Source organism: Panulirus ornatus, chromosome 16 (assembly GCF_036320965.1).
Source record: "Panulirus ornatus isolate Po-2019 chromosome 16, ASM3632096v1, whole genome shotgun sequence".
Lineage (NCBI taxonomy): Eukaryota > Metazoa > Arthropoda > Malacostraca > Decapoda > Palinuridae > Panulirus > Panulirus ornatus.
The window spans coordinates 39,089,084-39,111,686 of NC_092239.1; the positions used below are offsets into that span (position 1 = coordinate 39,089,084).

The 22,603-nt window shown below is 41.3% G+C and overlaps 1 long non-coding RNA gene across 2 annotated transcripts in view; it reads right to left on the bottom strand.

Annotated features, from left to right (window-relative positions):
* LOC139754260 (uncharacterized) overlaps positions 1-22,603 on the bottom strand; it is a 452,598-nt gene that overhangs the window by 121,327 nt on the left and 308,668 nt on the right. For both annotated transcript variants that reach the window (XR_011713859.1, XR_011713860.1), the window contains exon 2: positions 22,342-22,400. This is a non-coding gene — a long non-coding RNA (uncharacterized lncRNA). The remainder of the gene's footprint in view (positions 1-22,341; positions 22,401-22,603) is intronic.

A 22,603-nucleotide genomic window follows, 5' to 3' on the forward strand; every position in this document is an offset into this window, starting at 1 on the left:
GACCAAAAGTCAAATTGTTATCTTTTATCTACTAAGCGCAGCGAGTCAAAGATTCGTGATATAATTGACACTGTCTATCTTCGAGAGAGAGAGAGAGAGAGAGAGAGAGAGAGAGAGAGAGAGAGAGAGAGAGAGAGAGAGAGTCAAATCTTTTTCAGGTGTGAAGAATTTTAAGACTCTGTGTTCACTATGTATATAGCCTGGGCCAAGGTTATATCAAGTTGATGTACGCTTTTTCTAACTCACATTTAGCGCAAGATTAGTCTGGAATCGGATTATGTAGAATTAGATTAGGTCTGAAAACGATTTGAGTTGATACATTCGAGAATATCTTTTTCGGTAATGTCAACAGTTTTAAGATGCAAAACATTTTTTGTTTTCATTAGTCCTGAATTGTGGTCATGAACCAATGCCGTCATGGGGTTCAGGAGTTAAACAGAACATATAAAAAAAGAGTTGAAAAAGAGAGGAGAAGAAACATAATCTGAAGAGTTTTGAAAGGAACTGGACAACAAAACTCTTACACCGGGAACAAGTCGTAACCTTAGGGAAAGACCCAGGGAAGATAGAGGGTTCCAAAGTTTGGCCGTGTAGGAAAAGAAATAAAGACCACCTCGGCCCACACTTCAGGTACCAACTATCACACAGTGCTCGTGTGACCACCTCGGCCCACACTTCAGGTACCAACTATCACACAGTGCTCGTGTGATACTGTGGCTCACCGAGCATATCATGTGACCCACATAATGACTGGGGCACACAAGCAGTCAGTACTGGAGAGCAGAAAGTAAAGGGATATGTACAGATTGAGGGACATGGAACCAACACCATTGAAGCATAGCGCAGTGGATCAGCTTACGAGGTTACACTGAGGGTTGAGTAGACTGCTTTGGGCTCGACTCTTTTTAAGAAGTGCAAAAGATTCCCTAAATGCGAGAGAGGAACTCCATACAAGGACGTGTCAGTCCTTAGTATAATCGGAGCAACAGTTGTAGAATATAATCTTTGGCTTTTGAATTAGGCAAAAATGATGGAGCAACGAAATAGAAAAGCGCCTTTAACAAGTACACATGAAACTCAGAATGACCATAAGCCAGTAGGATAGAGCAAGTTGCATGTATCTGGATAGAAACATTAAGAATCAATACGACACAGAAGACGTCAACACGAAACATCTATTGTTGAAAACAGTAAAAAAAGAGACCCAGAGGAATATTTTTTAGTTATGTCAAAAGCCAAATTCATTGCAATACAAACTGGTCCACTTATTACGGAAAAGGGTAACTTGGTTCAAGATAATAGAGCCATGGCAAAGATCTTGTATTATTACACATCCAGCTGTATTTACCGTTGAGAACTCATGTTCCAAAACCAGACTCATTGTTGGCACGAGAGAACTCTTTACAGCCAGCATATTGGCACACACGTTCATCATATACAGTCAACATCCAGTGAAAAAAAAAAAATAAATTGAAATGGAAAGTCCTCATCTTTCTTCTTCAGAGAACAAATCATTTACGTCAGAAATGAGACAGTTAAATTAGTGACGAGATACGACGGACGGGAATCAGAGGCGCACATCTTCGGCACACGAGAACGGGTGCACTTTGGTCCAAAGAGGATTCTAAAGAACGGCACAGAATAAGACCGTCGTTGAACGAGAGGATTTTCTAAACATTCAAAGATTGTGGAGGAGGGTTAGTGAGACGGTCCGAGATGCTGCCCTTGTACTATTGATTTCAATACGGAATGATAATGGTGGAGACGATAGGTACAATTTCAGAACGAGAAACGGAATGATCCTGGAATCTCTCTGTGGGAATTTCATTGACAAAATACGAGTAATTCCAGCAGATCAAATGTTCATATCTCTCTGTTTCTAACCGGATGCAAGGTCTCCACCAACACACCTTTCGTGAAATACTCGATACTCTCTAATGAGACGAAAGCTGAAAAAAAAAAATATATGATCTCACCAAGAGGAACGCGTCGGGTATGAAAGGAGAAGAGGAGAAACTGGGAGCAAATTAAGAACGACACTGGAATCATTTTAGAGACATTAATAGCTGCAGGACGAAGCACCAGAGCCAATTAGCGAGGGTGGGAGGTGAAGCAGGCAAGGGTATTAACCACACCGGAAAAACAAGTCTTTACACACAAAGCAGGAGAGTGGGCTGAGGAGGTAGGAGAGAGAGAGCCAACTTGGCTGTAAAGTCCCGTTCCTTTCATCTACATCTGATACAAATATATTTGAATATATATATATATATATATATATATATATATATATATATATATATATATATATATATATACATATATATACCTTTTTTTTTTATACCTGATCCGTTTCTCGCGTCAGCAACGTAGCACTAGTAGCAGACGAAGAAAAGGGGTATATGCTCACATCCATTCTCTAGCTGTCATATGTAATGCACAGAAACCTTATAATATATATATATATATATATATATATATATATATATATATATATATATATATATATATATATGATGCGCAAGGAAATTTGGTTTGAAAGAAACGAAATAAATCTCAAAGCTAAGTATCTCCATAGAATCGGTGGATTACGAAGGATTACAAGAAATTTAATCATCTTAGCATTTTCTCACATCACTTGATCAACTTATATTTACCATTTAGAATATAGCGGTCGGCTGCTTCTGCTAATGTTCCCCCTTATGCTAAATGCGATAACCACTCAAGTAATTAGAACTAATGCTGGATAATTACTCCCATCATAAACTTAAAGAAATAATAAAAGCATCACCACTGATGAAATTATCTACGAGGCGTGTGAGCATATTTGTATGGATCTCCATAGCCAGTGAAATTATTTAGGTACATATTCTCTTTTTTTTTTTTCATCTGACACTCGTGAATTATAATTTTGTGGAAATGTGAGGCGATAAAAGCCCGCTAGTATTATACCACTGCATTGGTGGCGGATACAACTTGAATATTTTTAACATACAGACTACAGTTTTACGGTAAACATGTAAATTTGCACATTTCGGTTCCACCGTCCATACAAAGGATATGAAAAATTTTTCCCCACCTCTTTTTTTTTCTTCTCTTTTTTTTATAGTACTTTAATGTTATGACCGACCCAGTGTCTTTTACTGATGCTATTCCGTACAATATTGCCCAGAAGATGGGCCATCTTGCGAGATAATTTCGTGAGATAATCATTTTTTTTTTTCTTACTATAGTCTTTACTTTAGTGCTGCTGTTGCTGGTTCTGCTGCAGTAATGATTACTGCTGCTCTCTCTCTCTCTCTCTCTCTCTCTCTCTCTCTCTCTCTCTCTCTCTCTCTCTCTCTCTCTCTCATCACACTTTTTCTTTTTTTTTCAGTTGCTGACATGGCACGGTAAAAGCATGATCCATTAATTTGGCTCCTCAGGTAAACTTTTTTAATCCCAGCTCTAAGAGTTGGAGAGGCTGCGGGGAGAGGGAACGGTAGACGAATAAAAGAGAGAAAAAAAGAATCCACAATATCAACGTACGAGAACAGGAGGCATTATAAAGGCCCATCCTCGTATGGTTGATATACACAGAAAAAACTAAAGGAAACGGCGGCATGGGATGTACCTTGGGTACACGTCTTAAGAGACTGGGACACACTCAGATACAGCCCAAGACAACAATGGCCACTATAACAACTGAAGAACAGGGAAAGGGAAGCAAGAAAGCCACAGAAAGAGATGGCTGAAGAAAGATGATAGCAGGGAAATGCGCACACAAGTCGCGAATGAAAATCCAGCACAAGACCGACCCTAACAAGACAGAGGATGACAGACTAAACAAAAAAAAAGAAAGGGTTCAAGCATATTACACACATGAAGCGTCGTCTACACATGACAGAAGATACCTTCACTCATTACATACGACTTACAACGTACAAAACACAAGACAGAATAGCACACACCGACTCTTTACCGACTGATCCGAGACCAGATCTTCAGTGAATTGACTATGATCTATTGCAGTACTACTTACATCCATCTTTCTCTCAGTGTCATAACGCCATCTATGTTAGTACTTTCCTGCACAATTCTATCCCACGAAAAGTTGTCATTTTAATCCTGAAGTGGATGGTAGACCAAACTACTGACCTAAGGGTTCCCTATAAACACAAGCAAGAAGTTGAGGGCTTTAGAAATCAACTTCTTTTTTCTGTGTGTGTGTGTGTGTGTGTGTGTGTGTGTGTGTGTGTGTGTCAAGAACGCAATCCTAACTGTCGCTACGTAATTTCCATGACGCTACTCCTGGGAAGACCAACATGCTGTGAAAATCGATATGTCAGTGTTCTAGAAGAGAGAATCTGTCGCGCACTTTCGCCTTGGTTCAAACTCTTGGACGTCGTCCACTTTGAACGCTGTAATCCCCTCACTCTGAGCCAGCAATCTTGTCAGACTGTAAGCCTTAATGAAGGGCATTTGTGGAAGAATTCTCCAAGCTTCCCTTTCGACAATTGCTGGAGATCGGAAGACTTTCATCAGTGACAGTTCTTTCATCCTTTCACACAGATATAACACAAAACTAGTCATTCAAACGTGAAATCACGAAAGCTCTTGTTAAGAATGACAGTATTAACGTAACTAAGTAATATCCAGGCCAGATACTACCATCAATATGCATACATACAGATAGACACAGAGCCAGACAGACAGAGAGGGAAAGCGAGAGACAGGTAGGTGGTAAGTGTGTCAAAGCAAGACAGATGGAAATGCAACAACAGTTAATGAGAGGGAAAGTATAGGCGACAGAGACGCAACGTTACAAGGGATTACCGACTTCATAATATTAGTCTGAGCTTCAAAACAGCATGCAGATGAAGGCCTAAGCCCACGCAGTGGCTCACTATATAATGGTGACTTATGGAAACCAACGCATTTAGTATGGCTACCATCAATTATCTGCAACAGACGCGGCAAATGGCCAATAAAATTCCGTTATGTAACATCATTAGACTCTCTCTCTCTCTCTCTCTCTCTCTCTCTCTCTCTCTCTCTCTCTCTCTCTCTAGCATTTCAGTGGCAGTCATGCTTCACCCCTCCGACCCAAGCTTGCTGTTGCACTTCAGCGGATGTCAGTTCCCACTCCTTTGGTGCAGGCTGCTATCTATCTATCTTTCTTTCTTCCAATCTTACAAAAGGCCTGCTAGTTTTCAGTCCACAAGCATACCGTGTCTCCATCTCATAAACAACACCTGACAGCAAGGAACTCACACGAGGCGTTCTTCGTAACTGTATTTTCTTGCAGCGAGCACTGCACACAAGCCCATATCTCTTAAGCAAAATCTCTCTTGAGTAAGCGATATCTACCTCTCCCTCCCACTCTGTCTCTCTATCTCTCCAGTGAGCTCTAGCCATAAGAGTGAGAGGTTTAGTGAGTGGTACCGAGAGGCAATGATTTTCAGTCGTGAAGAGAGTGACAGAAATTTTCCCTCGAACACATCTCGATGTTATGTCCATATTTCCGGGTTGACTAAGGCTCAATTCACCTCTCGGAATTTACAGATGGTGGAATACAGATTAGGGCAACGTTGTTCGCTTTTCTCCTGACATTTCGTTGATCATTTAGATCAGATTGGGGAAACGCTAGAAGTCTCCTGTGTATAACGTTCTCAATTTAGATGGACTGGTTGGCTAGAGGTAATGATACTGAAAGATAATTAGGTGGCGTCTTTGAGGGGTAAGGAAGGTATGTGACTAATCAAAGTACATTGCTGGAGACCAGTAAATGCGAGATGAATGGCAGGCATCAAGCGAATAATAAGTACCGAGTGCACGCATGGTGGTATTTGAAAAAATAAACGCAACGTTAAATGCGCTTATGATATGCAAAGTAATCCCAAAAGGCTATGGGAGTGCAGGATGAACCACAGGTTCCAAAGTTCCAAAGGAGTGTACGTTTACTGTCATACCTGGCTTAGTTATATATGTGTGTGTGTGTGTGTGTGTGTGTGTGTGTGTGTGTGTGTGTGTGCATAAGAGTAAAGATATGGTACAAATATACACGGTTAAGAGATGGGGCAAATCGAGCTGTAAAACTCGCTCCCGTAACACCTAAATGATCATCAAACTGAGTGTATATTTTTCCCTCCTCTTACCCTATGAAATCAGGTGAACTTCCTAAACTGCGGGTGCAACACACACACACACACACGTACATCCAGGAGCCAGTGTCTGGTCAACCAACACCACCACAGTCAGAACCCTTTCACCGACACATGGATCAGGAGCCATGCATCAGAACCCTTCACCCATTCCATCCCAACACAGCCACAGTAGCTTCCCACTACATTCTGTACTACGTCTGACATAAACTGGTGTTTTGTTTTTTCCCCCCTGGCAAATCCACCACTTTAGGACCACTATTGATGAGTCAATTATATCAGAATTTCGCTCATAGTATGATAACACTGCTACTGTACACAGATGAAGCCTTCCAATCATTATAGGCTTTAGAGAAAAGAGATACTTGCGGTAACAGCAATTTTGAAATGCAATATTACCGATACGTTATTGTCAGAAACAACTTTAGGTTAGAATGAGGCGTTTTACGACAGGAATGATAATGATGATCATAACAGTGACAGCCATTGGGTTACTGGAACTCGATGAGAATACTTACGGATATATTTGTGTCACTGTCAAGGCTGGGACAAAATACTAACACAGTGTCAGTAACAAAGAGGGGGGGGGTTATACACACAGCATGTCGGTGTTTAGTACAAACCCTGGGGCAAGATACAGACAGTGTGTTGGTAGTAGCATTAACGCTGGGATACAATGCTGACGCTGTTTTACTGCCGGTAATAATGCTTGGGCAGAAAACGAAGAGTATGCTGGAGCCGATGATAACGCTGGGTCAGATTACTACTAGTGTGTTTGTGCCAGTAATAACGCCGGGCAGAAAAAAAATGTGTGTGTGTGATGTCAGAAATAACGATGGGACGGAAAGTTAATGATATTTTGATGTCAGAAATAACGCTGGGTCTGAGTCGTTTCTAGTGTGATGGCGTCGGTGCATAAAATTCCAAGATAACGTGTGTGTGTCAGGAATACTTTAAAACCATCAGACAGGATGTGTGTGCCACTGACAATGCTGATACACAATGCTCTCGGAATTTTTAAAGAGTTTGGCTCTATGGCAGCATTTACTCAGAGTATAGATGTAAACAAATATTTGGGTGGTAGGCTGAGATGCTCATTAATGGAGACTGCGAGTCCCACTGAATACCACATTCACTTCAATTCGATCTAACCCACCCGCGCCTCAACCCCTTCCAACCTCCTGCGGGTTCAGGCCCCGCTCCGTCAAATCACTTTTCACCCCATCCATCCATCTAGTCTTCCGTCTCCACCTTCTTGTTTCCTCCACTGATGACAAATCAACCTATTCTCAATGATCCACCCTACATCCTCCTGTGTTATTCCTTCCTTAAAGAAAGAGCAGAGGAAAGAGGCACACACATGGTTCTTCCTCAAAGAAATAGCCTTTTGCTCCTAGAGCTATCTAGAGTTGTCGTTATCAGAAAACATTTAGCATATTTGTTTATCTAATATCGCAGTTTTGATCATCCCAGCAGCCTGCCGCAGTACGAAGTTTATGATATGGTTAAACAACCTCATTCACATGTGTAAAAACTTACGTTCTTTTTTCTCTATGCGTGAAGTGAAACAGTAATCATTGGACACAATACAGTGTCATGATAACATTTGTATTTTTTCATTCCATTAATTCTGATATAAAATTACCAAAATGATTGGAACATCTTTTTTTTTTTTTTTACTCAAGCACTAATTGCTTCGAAATTACATCAGCGAGCAACAGTAAATTATGCAGACCGATCCTGAATATGGCCAACCGCAGAAGTGATATTTTTCCTAAAATGATTTATATTCTTTGGATACACTGCTGAATGTTGAGACTTGACTTTATTATCACAAATGATGATCACACGCTTAAGGTCCAAGTACTTAAGTGTACTGCTTTTGGAAAATGATTACTAGAAATGCACTGAAAACAGAACATACTGACATACTATGTCGACTTATGAATCTATATGGATTCATTTAAAGATCTTTCTTCAACCAGGAACCTCGCACACAAGACAGAGGATATCACTGAGGTAAACTCATACAAAGAGGTAAGGGGCCCGTGCACTCCGGCCGCTATACACAACACACTCCAACTTCACTGACAAGAGCACCATCAAATACCATGTTCACCACGACCACCACCACACCACCCACCAACCAACACATAATAGATTTAATGAACCGAAGAACAGGTTACTCCTAGTTAAGCGTCATCAGCCATGGTTTATCGAAGTCGAGTGCGTTCAAACTTGTGGTGCTGGATAGCAGACGAAACAAGGACTGGACACTGGGAACCTGGTGACGTGCAACAAGTGGTGCCTCTTGGAGAACACCCTGAGTGGTCGTAAAGTCAGGTACCCTTATGTGAAATGATCGTATACCTTGTTAATGGAGAGCACACGAATTTATATGCCTTTGGATTCCCTTTATTGATAGATTCCAATACAAGATAAAGCCAGATCCATAGGGTGAGGGCAAGTGATGGACAAACATCTACGTGAAAATAAGCTTCTCTTTATCACTGAGAATTAACACAACATCAGATTACAGTACACGAGTCTTCCTCCTAAAGTTAATATAAGGATATACCTCATTGGATCAGCAAATAACTGTAGAATAATCAGTGACGCTGAGGTTATTCATAGAAGAAAAAAGTAATCCACGTTGTTTGCGAATACGTTAACTGGAATAGTATAGCAGTTATAGCTCTTGCTATACACTACAGCATAGCTATAGCTGTGGTGTTGATGTCTGCTTCATCCTTTTCTGGAACAGAAGACACCCCGTGAGCGCGCACAATGTATAAAATTTAAGTATCAACACCGCATTCTCTAATTCTGTCGTAATAGCTGTGTGTGTGCGCGGTACTCCAGGATGGGGGAGGTGGCACACAGAAATTCCAAAGCGGCCCTAATAAGTATGCATCTGCTAGAATTAAACCCCAACCCAATTTCCTCGGGGCCATATTCCAAGGGACAATGACCACAAACTTATTTACACTAAACCCAGCGTTCGTACCTCTCCAAAATAATCCTGAATAACATTTTTGTTTTCTACTCTCTCTCTCTCTCTCTCTCTCTCTCTCTCTCTCTCTCTCTCTCTCTCTCTCTGTTGTAAGGTCGATAGAAGTGTTTCTGTTCCCCTGCCTTTTTTGTTTTTAATCTCTTTATAATTGAGCTGTGATTTCGTCAGTCTGTCTCTGTCTGTATATGTCTGTCTATCTGTCTGCCTGTGTGTGTGTGTGTGTGTGTGTGTGTTCTCCTGTCTTTGACAGTCTCTATCTCTCTCTCTCTCTCTCTCTCTCTCTCTCTCTCTCTCTCTCTCTCTCTCTCTCTCTCTCTCTCTCTCTCTCACGCACACACACAATTTCTTTAATAACTAGTTTACCTCAGTGGTACTCCTAAAGGGAAGAAAAAAAAAAATGATAAACGTAAAATAACACAAATCTTTGCTTGTATTACAAAGCTAAACTTGAGACACAGTAACGTAATCTCTGATGTTGGACGAGGATCGAGAAGCAATGATGAGGCTGGGCTGGTGACCGCGTTGATGTTCAACATCACCAAAGACATCTTACAGCATTTTAAAAATCTTTTCAGTGTGAGCATTATCAGCATTTTCTTTATGCTACTGTGAGCATCATCAGCATTTTCTTTATGCTACTGTGAGCATTATCAGCATTTTCTTTATGCTACTGTGAGCATTATCAGCATTTTCTTTATGCTACTGTGAGCATTATCAGCATTTTCTTTATGCTACTGTGAGCATTATCAGCATTTTCTTTATGCTACTGTGAGCATCATCAGCATTTTCTTTATGCTACTGTGAGCATTATCAGCATTTTCTTTATGCTACTGTGAGCATTATCAGCATTTTCTTTATGCTACTGTGAGCATTATCAGCATTTTCTTTATGCTACTGTGAGCATTATCAGCATTTTCTTTACTTTTAAGAACTTATTCCCATGAAAAGAATATAAAAGTGAACTAAAACCCACATCCTCTCGAAATAGTATCAAAAGAAACTTATTTTTCTTTAGCTTTTTGCGAAAAAAAAATCTGACAGAAAACGTGAGGCGAGCGGTGCGAGATCGCCTCCGTTATTTCTTCTTTTCTATTGTATGTTACTAATACACTCTTAAAACGTTTCGCGAATCTAAAGTTTCGTAAACGTTAGCGCAAAACATTTTGAAAATTCTTGGTAAAACTAACATTTACTGATCTATGCCTATTAATGCTAATTTCTAGTTCCAAGAGAACTAACTAGGCTATGTGATACTATACGAGATACCAACTTCCACTGAAGGTAATATCTAATATTTTTCCAGGTTTTTTGAGAATTATATAAAAAATGGGAGTGAAAAAGAATAAGTATGATATAAGGTAGACTTAATTATTAATCTTGTAAATCCATTATTGCCCCCTAGTGTTATCGACTAAAACTTGAATATTGTGAAGAAGAAATCATTTACTATATGTCCTACGTGTTTTGCCCTTACATGTCCTACGTGTTTTGCCCTTACATGTCCTACGTGTTTTGCCCTTACATGTCCCACGTGTTTTGCCCTTACATGTCCTACGTGTTTTGCCCTTACATGTCCTACGTGTTTTGCCCTTACATGTCCCACGTGTTTTGCCCTTACATGTCCCACGTGTTTTGCCCTTACATGTCCCATGTGTTTTGCCCTTACATGTCCTACGTGTTTTGCCCTTACATGTCCCACGTGTTTTGCCCTTCCCAGACAGGACACTCGAGTAGTGCATTTACGTCTTTTTGATTTGTTATTTTTGTTATTATCGGTGAATGTTCGTCTTGTTCGAGAGAGTCTGAGAGGTCGGTGTTAAAAGTTACCCCTGTAACTTTAGCATCACTTGGAAATTCAACTTGTCTCCAGGGACGGAGCAATGTAATCTTATTTCCTCTCTCTCTCTCTCTCTCTCTCTCTCTCTCTCTCTCTCTCTCTCTCTCTCTCTCTCTCTCTAGCTCGTCTCTGGAAAGCAGCCAAGGATATCTAGGATTTGTCTGAAGGTCGGTGGATAAGGATATTTCAAAATATAAATCCAATCCACGAAATGGGATGTCACGATGGGTTCCTACATAAGAATATATATATATATATATATATATATATATATATATATATATATATATATATATATATATATATATATATATATATGTGTGTGTGTGTGTGTGTGTATGCGAGTGGATGTGTCTGTCTTCGTCTGTTTCCTGGAGCTACTTCTCTAACGTAGGTAACGGCGATCAAGTATGAAAATAATAACATATATATATATATATATATATATATATATATATATATATATATATATATATATATATATAGATAGATAGATAGATAGATAGATAGATGGATAGTAAGAGATAGAGATAGATAGATAGACATCCGATGGCTATCATTAGCGACATCCAAGCTTTGCAGACTCGAATTATACTCTGAAATTGTCTGTTCAGCGGAAAGTCGATATCCTCCGCTGTATCGCAAAGACAAACTTCAGAGAGAAGAAACAAGATTGCATTGCACCACCTCTGGAGAGACAGCTAAGTTTACAAGTGTTGCCAAAGTTGCCGTGTAAACTTCCGTGATACTAACATTTTTAGGGTTCTGTGGCAAGGAGAGTTTCCATCTATAATGAGGAAAAGAAAGCGAGAAAAAGTTTCGAAGAAAACCAAGAGAAATGGAGTGGGGTCATCTGGCTTGCTATCAGCAAGGAGACATTTTTTCCCCTCCTTTTTTTCTTAATCACGTGAGATAATGGTGATGGTGCCCTTGTGGTCAGTAGTTTTTTCTTCGTTAATATCTATCTTCAGGTGAGCTTTAGTAGCAGACACATTTCCAGCCAGTTAGGACCCTTCCAGCCAGGTGGAGCTATGATGACGACTTCCAGATAGTAGTTACGTTAGGTGTAATGCTTTCCAGAACCGAAGAAATTTGGGTGGTTTGTTCGAGGAATCTTGAACCAGGAATTTCTTTTGGTTCTAGAAAGTCAGTCATGTTAGAAAGTATTCAACAGATCCCTAAACCTGGAACATGCCAGAGATTTCTCCAAACCTGGAACCAAGAATATGTAAGAGACTCGTCCAAACCTGGAACCATGAACATGCCAAAGACTTGTCCAAACCTGGAACCAGGAACATGCCAGAGACTCGTCCAAACCTGGAACCAGGAACATGCCAGAGACTTGTCCAAACCTGGAGCCAGGAACATGCCAAAGACTTGTCCAAACCTGGAACCAGGAACATGCCAAAGGCTTGTCCAAACCTGGAACATGCCAGAGACTCGTTCAAACCTGGAACCGGGAACATGCAAGAAGACTTATTCTCAACAGACAATCTGCTGGCCACCATCAAATCCTCGTCTTGTACAACACACCATAAACCGTCAGAGGAAGGTCGACGAAAGCCTTACACCTCAATGTGCACAACCAGGGAAGAAAAAGTCTTCTAAACAAGCGTCAAGTAAAACTGCTTGCCTTTTGCCTCGCGGTCCCAGCTGGTTGAGGCAAGGCAACACCTTCTTCAATCATAAATTCGTGATATGGATACCCGACGGCTGACAAACTCAAGTTATATATCCCAATAGTGTGAAAAGTTTCGCTAGCATGGACACACACAAAAAAGAATGGTTCACCAGCCCCTGTAGAAATAGGGCTCCAGTAAGACAAATGGGCATTGCTACTAACGCAATAAGAAACGTCTCCAGTGGGAGCATTCGAGCACCCCGCGACGTTAACATGACTCAGTCCTTCTAAGAAAAAAAAAAGCAGCCACCACGTGAGCTTAAAAGGGAAGAGAGAGAGAGAGAGAGAGAGAGAGAGAGAGAGAGAGAGAGAGAGAGAGAGAGAGAGAGAGAGAGAGAGCAAGAGCCTCCTCACAGACGCCTCTTCCCACCAACCTTCAACTCTCAAGTGATCCAGAGATGTGTGAAACAGCCTTATCATTCCCATCTGGATCCACAAGATCTGGAAGACCCCCCCGGCCAAACGCATTAAAGAAATCGTTGACCGTCGCTCTCATTCTTATCGCCAAGAACCTTCTGACCAAAAGATATTTATAAGCCAGTGTCTCACCGGCAGGATGACAACGCCTGTCACATTCCCTTTTTCCCCCCGAAGGGATGGAACCCTTCGCCGTCCAGTAACCTGGGTCAGTTGACGAGAGTAATGAGGCAGCTGCCTTGAAGAGGCTAAGAAAACTTAGCTTCTTCGTCCACCTGGGTCGTGTGGGCATCATCGCACGCTGCACAAGCCGACAGACGTAGCCCCACACACGACAGTGCCTGCTGGTACCCTGAGAGTCATGACCCAAAGACATGTATACCATGAATGTACGACACGCAAAACGAGCATACAGATTCTACGATAGGCTGTACAACGACGGGTAGTACCGATTGAGAATTAAACGGAGGGAGCACAAACACGAAGGACCTCTTAATGTCAATGACTGATGTAACTCATGTGCTAGATTTTGGTACTACAACGCTTGCATTATTAGCGCAGTAGTAGCTAAATAGTGGTAATAGTGGTGATAGTAATAGTGGTAGTCATCACAGTTGTGATAGTGGTACGTTTATAAGTTTATCTAATGGAATCGGCAGCAGTAACGGTAGCTATATCTATTCTATCCTAATGTTATCATAAACCTTATCAGATGGAGCTCTGTGGTGCAGCGGTTAGCCTAAATTAGGCCATTTAGTTGCTCGTGACGTCTCAAACTTAAAAAAAAAAAAAATATTTATAGAAAACGACATTTAGAAAAAGGGAATTTCAATGTACTTCATCATAGACTTTTATTTTTTCCCCCCCCAAAAAAAAAAATTGAATGATCTTTCCACTGCGGTCTTCCAAGTGGCATCAACCCTACCACTATTCCTCCTGGCGCTGAAACGGCCAGGCTACTACAACGTCTGGAACAGTTTATCTCCCGATATGCAAAACAGGCAATAATTCTGTCGTTAATGGGGGTCGATAAATAATCGTATTTCAAGAAACACACAGCAACCTTGTATCTTTCACGCTCACTGGGGTTTTTATGGTGTGGAGAGAACATTAACTATTTATGTACGTTCTCCCGTGTCAGAAGGCTTCAGCCTGTGTGGACCACCAGACGGGATGAGGCTTCATTTTACAAGATGGATGTGTTAACTGTTATTCCCTTGCTCTTATCTTATTCATCCCGTTCCTCTTATTTCATTACTTTCTCCGGGTTTATCTCTCTTATCTATTTTCCTATCAGGTCTCCATGCGCAGGTAGTTTTCAGAGGGCTTTCAGCTCTTTACAGAGACAAGAATACTGTCCTTAGTTTTTTTTCGAGTTTTGGTGCGTTTCGCAATACGAAACCTCTCCCATCAGTACCCTGGGTTGGTACATAGGAGCACGTAGGATATGCAGGTAGCAGAGGGACTATTAGCCTATGGCGAGGTTATTTACAAGTTTCTCCACCAAAGATAGCTAAGGTTGAAATAGATCAATAACACGGGTTTTACCCTACCTCCCGTTCCCTCTAGCATCAACAACCAGTAGACAAAAAGGAATGGATAAGAGTAGCCATGCACTGGTGACGTAAAATAAGCATAGAGTTGCAGAGGGAAAAATGTCAGAGGACGTTTCTCTATATTGACTTACTGACTTGGTTCTAATAAAGTAAATTTCATCCCCCTCTTCAGACATGGCTACGAGCAGGGTGATACTTCTATCCATGCCTTAACAGAGAGAGAGAGAGAGAGAGAGAGAGAGAGAGAGAGAGAGAGAGAGAGAGAGAGAGAGAGAGAGAGAGAGAGAGAGAATAATGCATTAGCCTAAGTCGTTCAAAAGTCATTCTGATCGAAACTATCTCTTGCACTAATGTTTGATCACGTACAAAAACGAGAACAATTCAGCATTTCGCACGACAGGCTATTGCCTTACCCACTAATTTGTCTCGGCGATCAAACATCTAATCATTCTGTGTTTACACTTGCTTCGAAACATGAACGAAAACAGAAAATGTACACGTTTCGCACCACTAAGCTTCCATCTTACACGAAACCCAAAAAATGAATCATCATTTATCATTATTCAAGCTTAACTTTTTTGAATTGGTAACGACAGATCTTATATATTTTTTTCTGTATTTACAACGAATCGCAGGAAAAAGCAATATGCAGAGAGAAAATCTGGCAAACAATAGAATAAGCCGAGGCCGGTGTGTGTGGGGGGGGGGAGTGAGTCGTCAGGCCCTGTGATGCATATGAAACAATCGGTCAAACTGGTTCAAAGTTCGCAACATTGCAGCTCCTGTCAAAGAGCAATGAAAACCGAATGCATATCTATTCAACCTCCCCCCCAAACCCCCCTTCTCCCGAACCTCTTTTTTTTTCCACAGGTCAGAGCTCCGAAAATAAAGCAAACTTTTCCGAAAACTCCGACTAAAACATCGTTGTGTTTAGAGTACAATTCGTTAATGGATTAAGTAAAAAAGATAAAAAGAAGAATAATTCAGTTACTACGAGTACAGTTATCCCTGTGCCTCACCTCCTCTTCAGCAGACCTGGAGTTCTATCTCTCCACTTGGTCCCTGAAGCGTCTCCTCCCTATTTATACCACAGGAGCTCCACCCATTACCTTAACACAGCTCCTCCACTTTACCACTCCTATTATCATAGGAGCCGTCACTCCTCACCATATCACCATAGCATCTCTCTCTCTCTCTCTCTCTCTCTCTCTCTCTCTCTCTCTCTCTCTCTCTCTCTCTCTCTCTCTCTCTCTCTCATAGGAATACTACCTCCCCATCAAAACCCCCATTTTATCCCTTCCAGTGCAAACGAGACTTCCATCTTCCCCGCCATACCCGTCTGACCACCAAGCTTCTTTGCTTTACTCGCGAGCTTCTCTTTCCACTTCAGTATCCCCGGGGGCGCCACCTGCCCCCAGACCGACTCTCTGAAGAACCAACGACCCTGCAATAACAAGAGGAGCACAGCGTCCCTTCTTTCTAACCCTAGTGCCCCACTTCTACAACAGCATCCCACGAGAATCATCTCCCCCTACTATTTGCTGCAAGGAATGTGTCGTTTCTCAGAAGAAGGCACAGTTTATGGCGGAGCGGATGAATTGTTTTGTAGATGATGCCGACGTAGTCCTTTTCTCCTCGTCAAAATCTGGTACTATTTAATGTTCTGAGTGTACTGAGTTTGAGGAGAGACTTGGCGGTTTTAAGATTACATTGATGGACTCTCATGATCAAGGACAGGGTTGAAAGGGTACCAGGACTTTACCTTAAACACCAGTAAATTCCAACTTTCAATATTCGGATTCATATGGCACAGAAAAGCCCGCGTTAGCTAGGTAGCGCCAGGAACAGACGATGAAATGGCCTCCTCATTCGCTCACATCCACTCTCTCGCTGTTGTGTGTATATTGCACCGACACCATGTATTCCATTAATTTCCCAATTGTTTTCACCAGCAAGCTGATAATAATTCCCATAAAAAATTGCGATAATAATCCTGTTTATCAGTTTACCATCAACGAGATGAATTTGCTGGACAGTGAATTCATAACTCATAATCATTAGAGTTAATATCTTTATCCCTTGTGTAATTATCGGAGATAAACGAGAAAACTTTATAATCAAACAATAATCATACCTAGTTATTATGTCCTCGATAGAATTTATGACAGACTAATCGATATTATCTAATATCTATCAATGATTAGTTAAACTCGTGGATCCTCTCAAAGCCTAGTCACACTGGTGGAAATTAGGCTACCTGGGGAGGACTTTGTTACTTACTCGATAGGAAAAAAAATAAACACCTGCCATTATCATCATCCATTTAAAGTTCAGTTACTCTGTCGTAACTTGGTATATTTTGATAACGTGACAATAACTGCTGCTAAAATAAGGTCTTGGAAAACGGGATACCCTCTCGATGCGTTGAGTTTCCTCGATATCAAAAGTAATTTGCTTCTGTGAAAAGAAAACGGTTTATGAATTTGTTGTGCATCAAAGGAAAGACGTTTAAGGAAAACGGTTTATGAATTTGTTGTGCATCAAAGGAAAGACGTTTAAGGAAAACGGTTTATGAATTTGTTATGCATCAAAGGAAAGACGCATACAGTCGATTCGTCTTTGTATGCATGAAAGAAGGGGTTCACAGTCAAAATGTCCCTCCAAAAAAAAAAGAACGTGTGGCTAGGTTATTTTTGCCATCAAAGATGAAAGAAAGAGACTTGCATTATCTCGCTAACAAAGATTCTGTTGCCCTTATGGCTGAGCTTCATAAACCAGCTTAAGAGACGATGTATGTCTGTAACAATGATTCTATGGACTTACTAGTTCATTCAAAAAGTGGAATTATGAACATAATTGCATATAAAGATAAGTTTTGTGGAATTACCGATGCATTTAGAAACTAAAACATCTGGCAATCATCAACTTGCCATCATTTACAATCAACGAGCGGGCGAGAGAATATCATATTTACAAATTACGTGGTAAACAACATATACCTTTCCTAGATATAATACTTCAGTGCTTCAAAGACATTTTGAAGACTAACCACATATGTTTTTAAGGATTCAGAAATTAACCCACGTCTAATACTGCACTGAGGGAACAGCCCATGATAAATAATAGGTAACTGATAGACCGCAAATGAAAAGAGAAGAATAATAGCTGCAGAAATTCCTGACGGAGTGAAAGATTTTCAGAGATAATTTTGCTACGAATGTTTTGAACACTTTCTTCTTTCACGATCAAGACTCAGTCACGGATAAATGTCCACATTAAGGCTGGGCCCTTCCTGAAATATGGGAGAGGATTATGGAAGGGTAAAAGATGAGACAAGAGAAAGTATTTAAGAATTATGGAGAAAGTGAAGAACCCGTGTCATTTAAAATGTGCCAGATCCTAGTTACTGGGAAAATACACGAGAGGGAAGCGAGTTCCACTGGAAAAGTACACATTTCATTTTCATTTCCTAGGCTTTTTGCAGCTACGCAGGTGATAGAAAATTGGATGTATCTTGCTACCGACGACCCGATTTGATTTTTCATGTGGTGGTTACCTGGTGACCTTACCCACGCATGATAGCTTCATGCTATGACCCCTCCCACTGTTCTTCTGCTGACATGATGTGACCTGACATTTCTTTTCTCCACTTTGGAGGCTCCACTCACGGATAGAATTACATATCAAGGCCGGACCTTAACTTAAAGTATAGAAAAGATTATGAAAGGGAAAAATCACAGACAAGGGAACGTAATTACGAATTCTACAGGCAGTGAAAAACCGGTCGTTTGAAATGTGCCGGGTCATAGATATTAGAGAGAGTAGCGTGTTTTTGATATTTTGTCCGCCGCAAAACTTCTTCCTAATTAGCCCTTTAGCTTACGGGGGTGGAGAGAGAGAGAGAGAGAGAGAGAGAGAGAGAGAGAGAGAGAGAGAGAGAGAGAGAGAGAGAGAGGACACATACATCTCCGAGATGGACAGAATAAGTCTAGAAGACAAAGGAATCAAAGAAGACGAAGAGAATTGAAAAAGAAAAAAAGAGGAAGGACGGATGATTTTGACCAAACATACAACACACAGGAAACCAATCTGATTTGAAGACTTTCTCAAAAAAAACCCATTATCTGTCGACTGAACGAACAACGACCTCTCACAGCGACTTATCCCAGGACGCTGTATACCACGCAAGTCCAGTAAATACGCAAGACAACCCATCCGAGTAAAAACAGGATGACAAAAGGCTGTAATGTGCAGTATAAGGCAATATATGATCTCAAATGTTTAATGAGAAATCTCGACTTGATACGAGGCTGCCATTAATAACTAATGGGGAGGGATATTACCTTGAGTGGCATCAATGCATGAAATACGAGCCATCAATCACATTAATGAGGTACAATTCCAGCCATGGGCTACTGAACTTAGGGCAAACAAGTATACTCTGTGAACTTAGGGCAAACAAGTATACTCTCAGTGAACTTGGGGCAAACAGGTATACTCTCAGTGAACTTAGGGCAAACAGGTATACTCTCAGTGAACTTAGGGCAAACAAGTATACTCTCAGTGAACTCATGGCAAACAAGTATACTCTCAGTGAACTTGGGGCAAACAAGTATACTCTCAGTGAACTTGGGGCAAATAAGTATACTCTCAGTGAACTTAGGGCAAACAAGTTTACTCTCAGTGAACTTAGGGCAAACAAGTATACTCTCAGTGAACTTGGGGCAAATAAGTATACTCTCAGTGAACTTGGGGCAAACAGGAATACTCTCAGTGAACTTGGGGCAAACAAGTATACTCTCAGTGAACTTAGGGCAAATAAGTATACTCTGTGAACTTGGGGCAAACAAGTATACTCTCAGTGAACTTGGGGCAAACAAGTATACTCTCAGTGAACTTGGGGCAAACAAGTATACTCTCAGTGAACTTGGGGCAAACAGGTATACTCTCAGTGAACTTAGGGCAAACAGGTATACTCTCAGTGAACTTAGGGCAAACAGGTATATTCTCAGTGAACTTAGGGCAAACAAGTATACTCAGTGAAATTAGGGAAGCAAGTATACTTTCAATGAACTTAGGGCAAACAAGTATACTCTCAGTGAACTTAAGACAAACAAGTATACACTTTGGATCTTGAAATTCTTCTTGGATGTTAAGTAGATCTTCACACGGGTTTACGAGATCCCACTCCATCTATCAAGGCATCAGGAGGTTTTAACAATCTCTCAGACCTCAAAATCTCTTCTTGCTTGATTCCGAGGCTTTTAATATATATCTCTAAATTTGACGCTATATACATCGTTCAGAGACATGCAAGGGGATCAAAATAAAGTCAGGTTGGGATTAAGATATATCTAAAGGTATCTTGGTTGTCTGTATGGAGGAGGTTGTAAGACGGAGGGGGGTGTGTGGGTGGAAGAGGCTGAACAAAACTCACGTTGATTAACTCATAAGGCGGAAATGACACGCACGGGGTGACACACACATAATAAAAAAGGATGAGAGGAGGAGAGTGGATGGGCGGAAGCAGAGAGAGTCTTGGCGAAAAGACTTTTGCTTGCTCATGGAGGCGTGAAAACCATTTCCGTCAGGTTTACTGAGTGTAAGAACTCTTTCAGCGGGGTTAAGCGAGAGAGAGAGAGAGAGAGAGAGAGAGAGAGAGAGAGAGAGAGAGAGAGAGAGAGAGAGAGAGAGAGAGAGAGAGAGAGATTTACTTCCTTAGTTCAGAAAGAAAGGAAAGAAGAAAAAGAAAGAAGGAAGAAGATGGAAAGAAAGAGGACATACAGAGGGGGGAAGGGGAGACTGAACACACACACACACACACACACACACACACACACACACACACACAGTCACTGAACAAATGTGGAACACGACTCGTCCATACCTCATGCGATTTCTGAGCGGGAAGGAGATCTCGGGAGTGCAGGCCAGGTTCCTCGAGAGAAATTATACGTTTGTGAAGGTAAAGACATTTGTGAAGATGCACAGTGTTGTTTATGATACAGGGAACGTCTTCAGCGGTGTCTGTGAGGATGGTTGGTTGGTTGGTTGATTGGTTGGTTTTGGCTGTGTGGGCTTTAAGCCAATCAACTGCCAGGTTCAACCTTAAGTGACGTTCACCAATGTCAAGTTACGTTAATCTTTACGTTCATGTGTTAAGGATATTTCTAAGACCACACTTAATATGCACGTAACTCCTAGTGGTCAACTCATTATGCCATTGGATCATATACAAAGCTGTACACCTCCCGTGTTTTAGGTAGGAAGGACATAGGCAGGAACAATCCTATTTACGATATTTTCCCTGTTCCTTCGTTCATGTCACGACCAGCCCACATCTCAGCGCTGAAGGTGTGGATCAAGCTATTACCTTTGAGCCTTGTCTATGATTTTCTTAGTTTCGTGTCTAGATTCTTGTGTCTCAAAAACGAGCAAGAATTAAGCAACTGAATATGTATATCATCTGAGACGTATAGAATGGTTCGCCTTTGAGTGCGTCAGGACTCAAGGGGTAGAAATAAACAATTATTGATTGAAGTAACAAGTAAGGAGGAAGTAGTTAAAGGAAGATCGGCGAGAATAAAGGTGACAGAAAAGAAATAAGCTGGAGATATAAGTGACTGAAGTGAGACGACTAGAAATGTGCTGGGAAGAATACTGTGAACAGCCAAGAGAGAGAGAGATGATGTAAAGTCTTAAAAGACATGAGAAAGCTAAGGTGGTATAACCGTTGAGGACCACATGTGAGGGAGTGGGCGGAGTACAATGATGGGTGAGGCTCGGTCATGAGGCAGATGAATGACATACCTCACTATACAACGAATCCCTAACACACATTCAAGTCTTTCCATGAAACTTTTGATATATCTTTCATTTACCCATAAGACTTTACGTCATCTTTCGTGGTTTCACAAAAGCACTGGATATCGATTACTGTTTCAGGAAGTTTCAATCTTTCTAAGACTTCATCACTCGGCTTACTCCTTTAGGATACGTCAAATCACTCCTCACTGACGGACGAGACTTAAGACATCTTCCACTACGATTTACACGTATCTAACGGAAGAGGGAAAATCACCAGTGGCCAAAAATCATGCCATAGGCAAGAGAGAGAGGGAACGAGAAGGTTGTTGAGTGTGTGGATTCTTATCCTTGCCACTGAGGGTACAAAATCATCCTCCGTAAGAATTGACTATATATATATTCATACTACTCGCCATTTCCCGCGTTAGCGAGGTAGCATTAAGAACAGACGACTGAGCCTTTGAGGAAATATCCTCACTTGGCCCCCTTCTCTGTTTCTTCTTTTGGAAAATTAGAAACGAGAGGAGAGGATTTCCAACACCCCGCTCCCTCCCCCTTTTAGTCGCCTTCTACGACACGCAGGAAGTGCGAGCGAGCGAGCGAGTGACCGCGCAAGAGAATATTAGCCAAGTGTATCAAGAGGATTAAGCTTCATTCTGGGTTCCTTCATGGTTGTTCATATCCCGTCAAAAGGCGAGGCGGGAAAAGGAAGCAGATCAAGTGCTGTGGCAAGACCGTGGCGGCTGATGAGCAGCTGGGGCAAAGAGGCTAAGAGCTCACAGGAAGACGAAGAAAATTAGATCCTAATCTGGTTGCTGAAATGACTTACCTTGAAGGTTAGTAGCGAGAAGAGAAGGGTGATCCACGGACACAGAGGAAGAAGGACTTACCTTTTTCCAGTAGCTCCTTGTTCACTCCCGGATCGTATGGGCTGACATGCGCGGCTCAACTGAAACAGAGAGAGAAGGAATAAGTTAGCAGTGGATGTTGAGTTTCATGTGGGGTGAAAGGTTAGATCACACCCTTTAGTCTCCCTCATATAGCGACGCTTGATTTGGGCTAAAGATGGAACATGGTGGCTTATAAAGTGTGACCTATATCATCAATGTCGCCCAGTTTATCCACCCACCCGTCCATAGTTCTGGACACTGA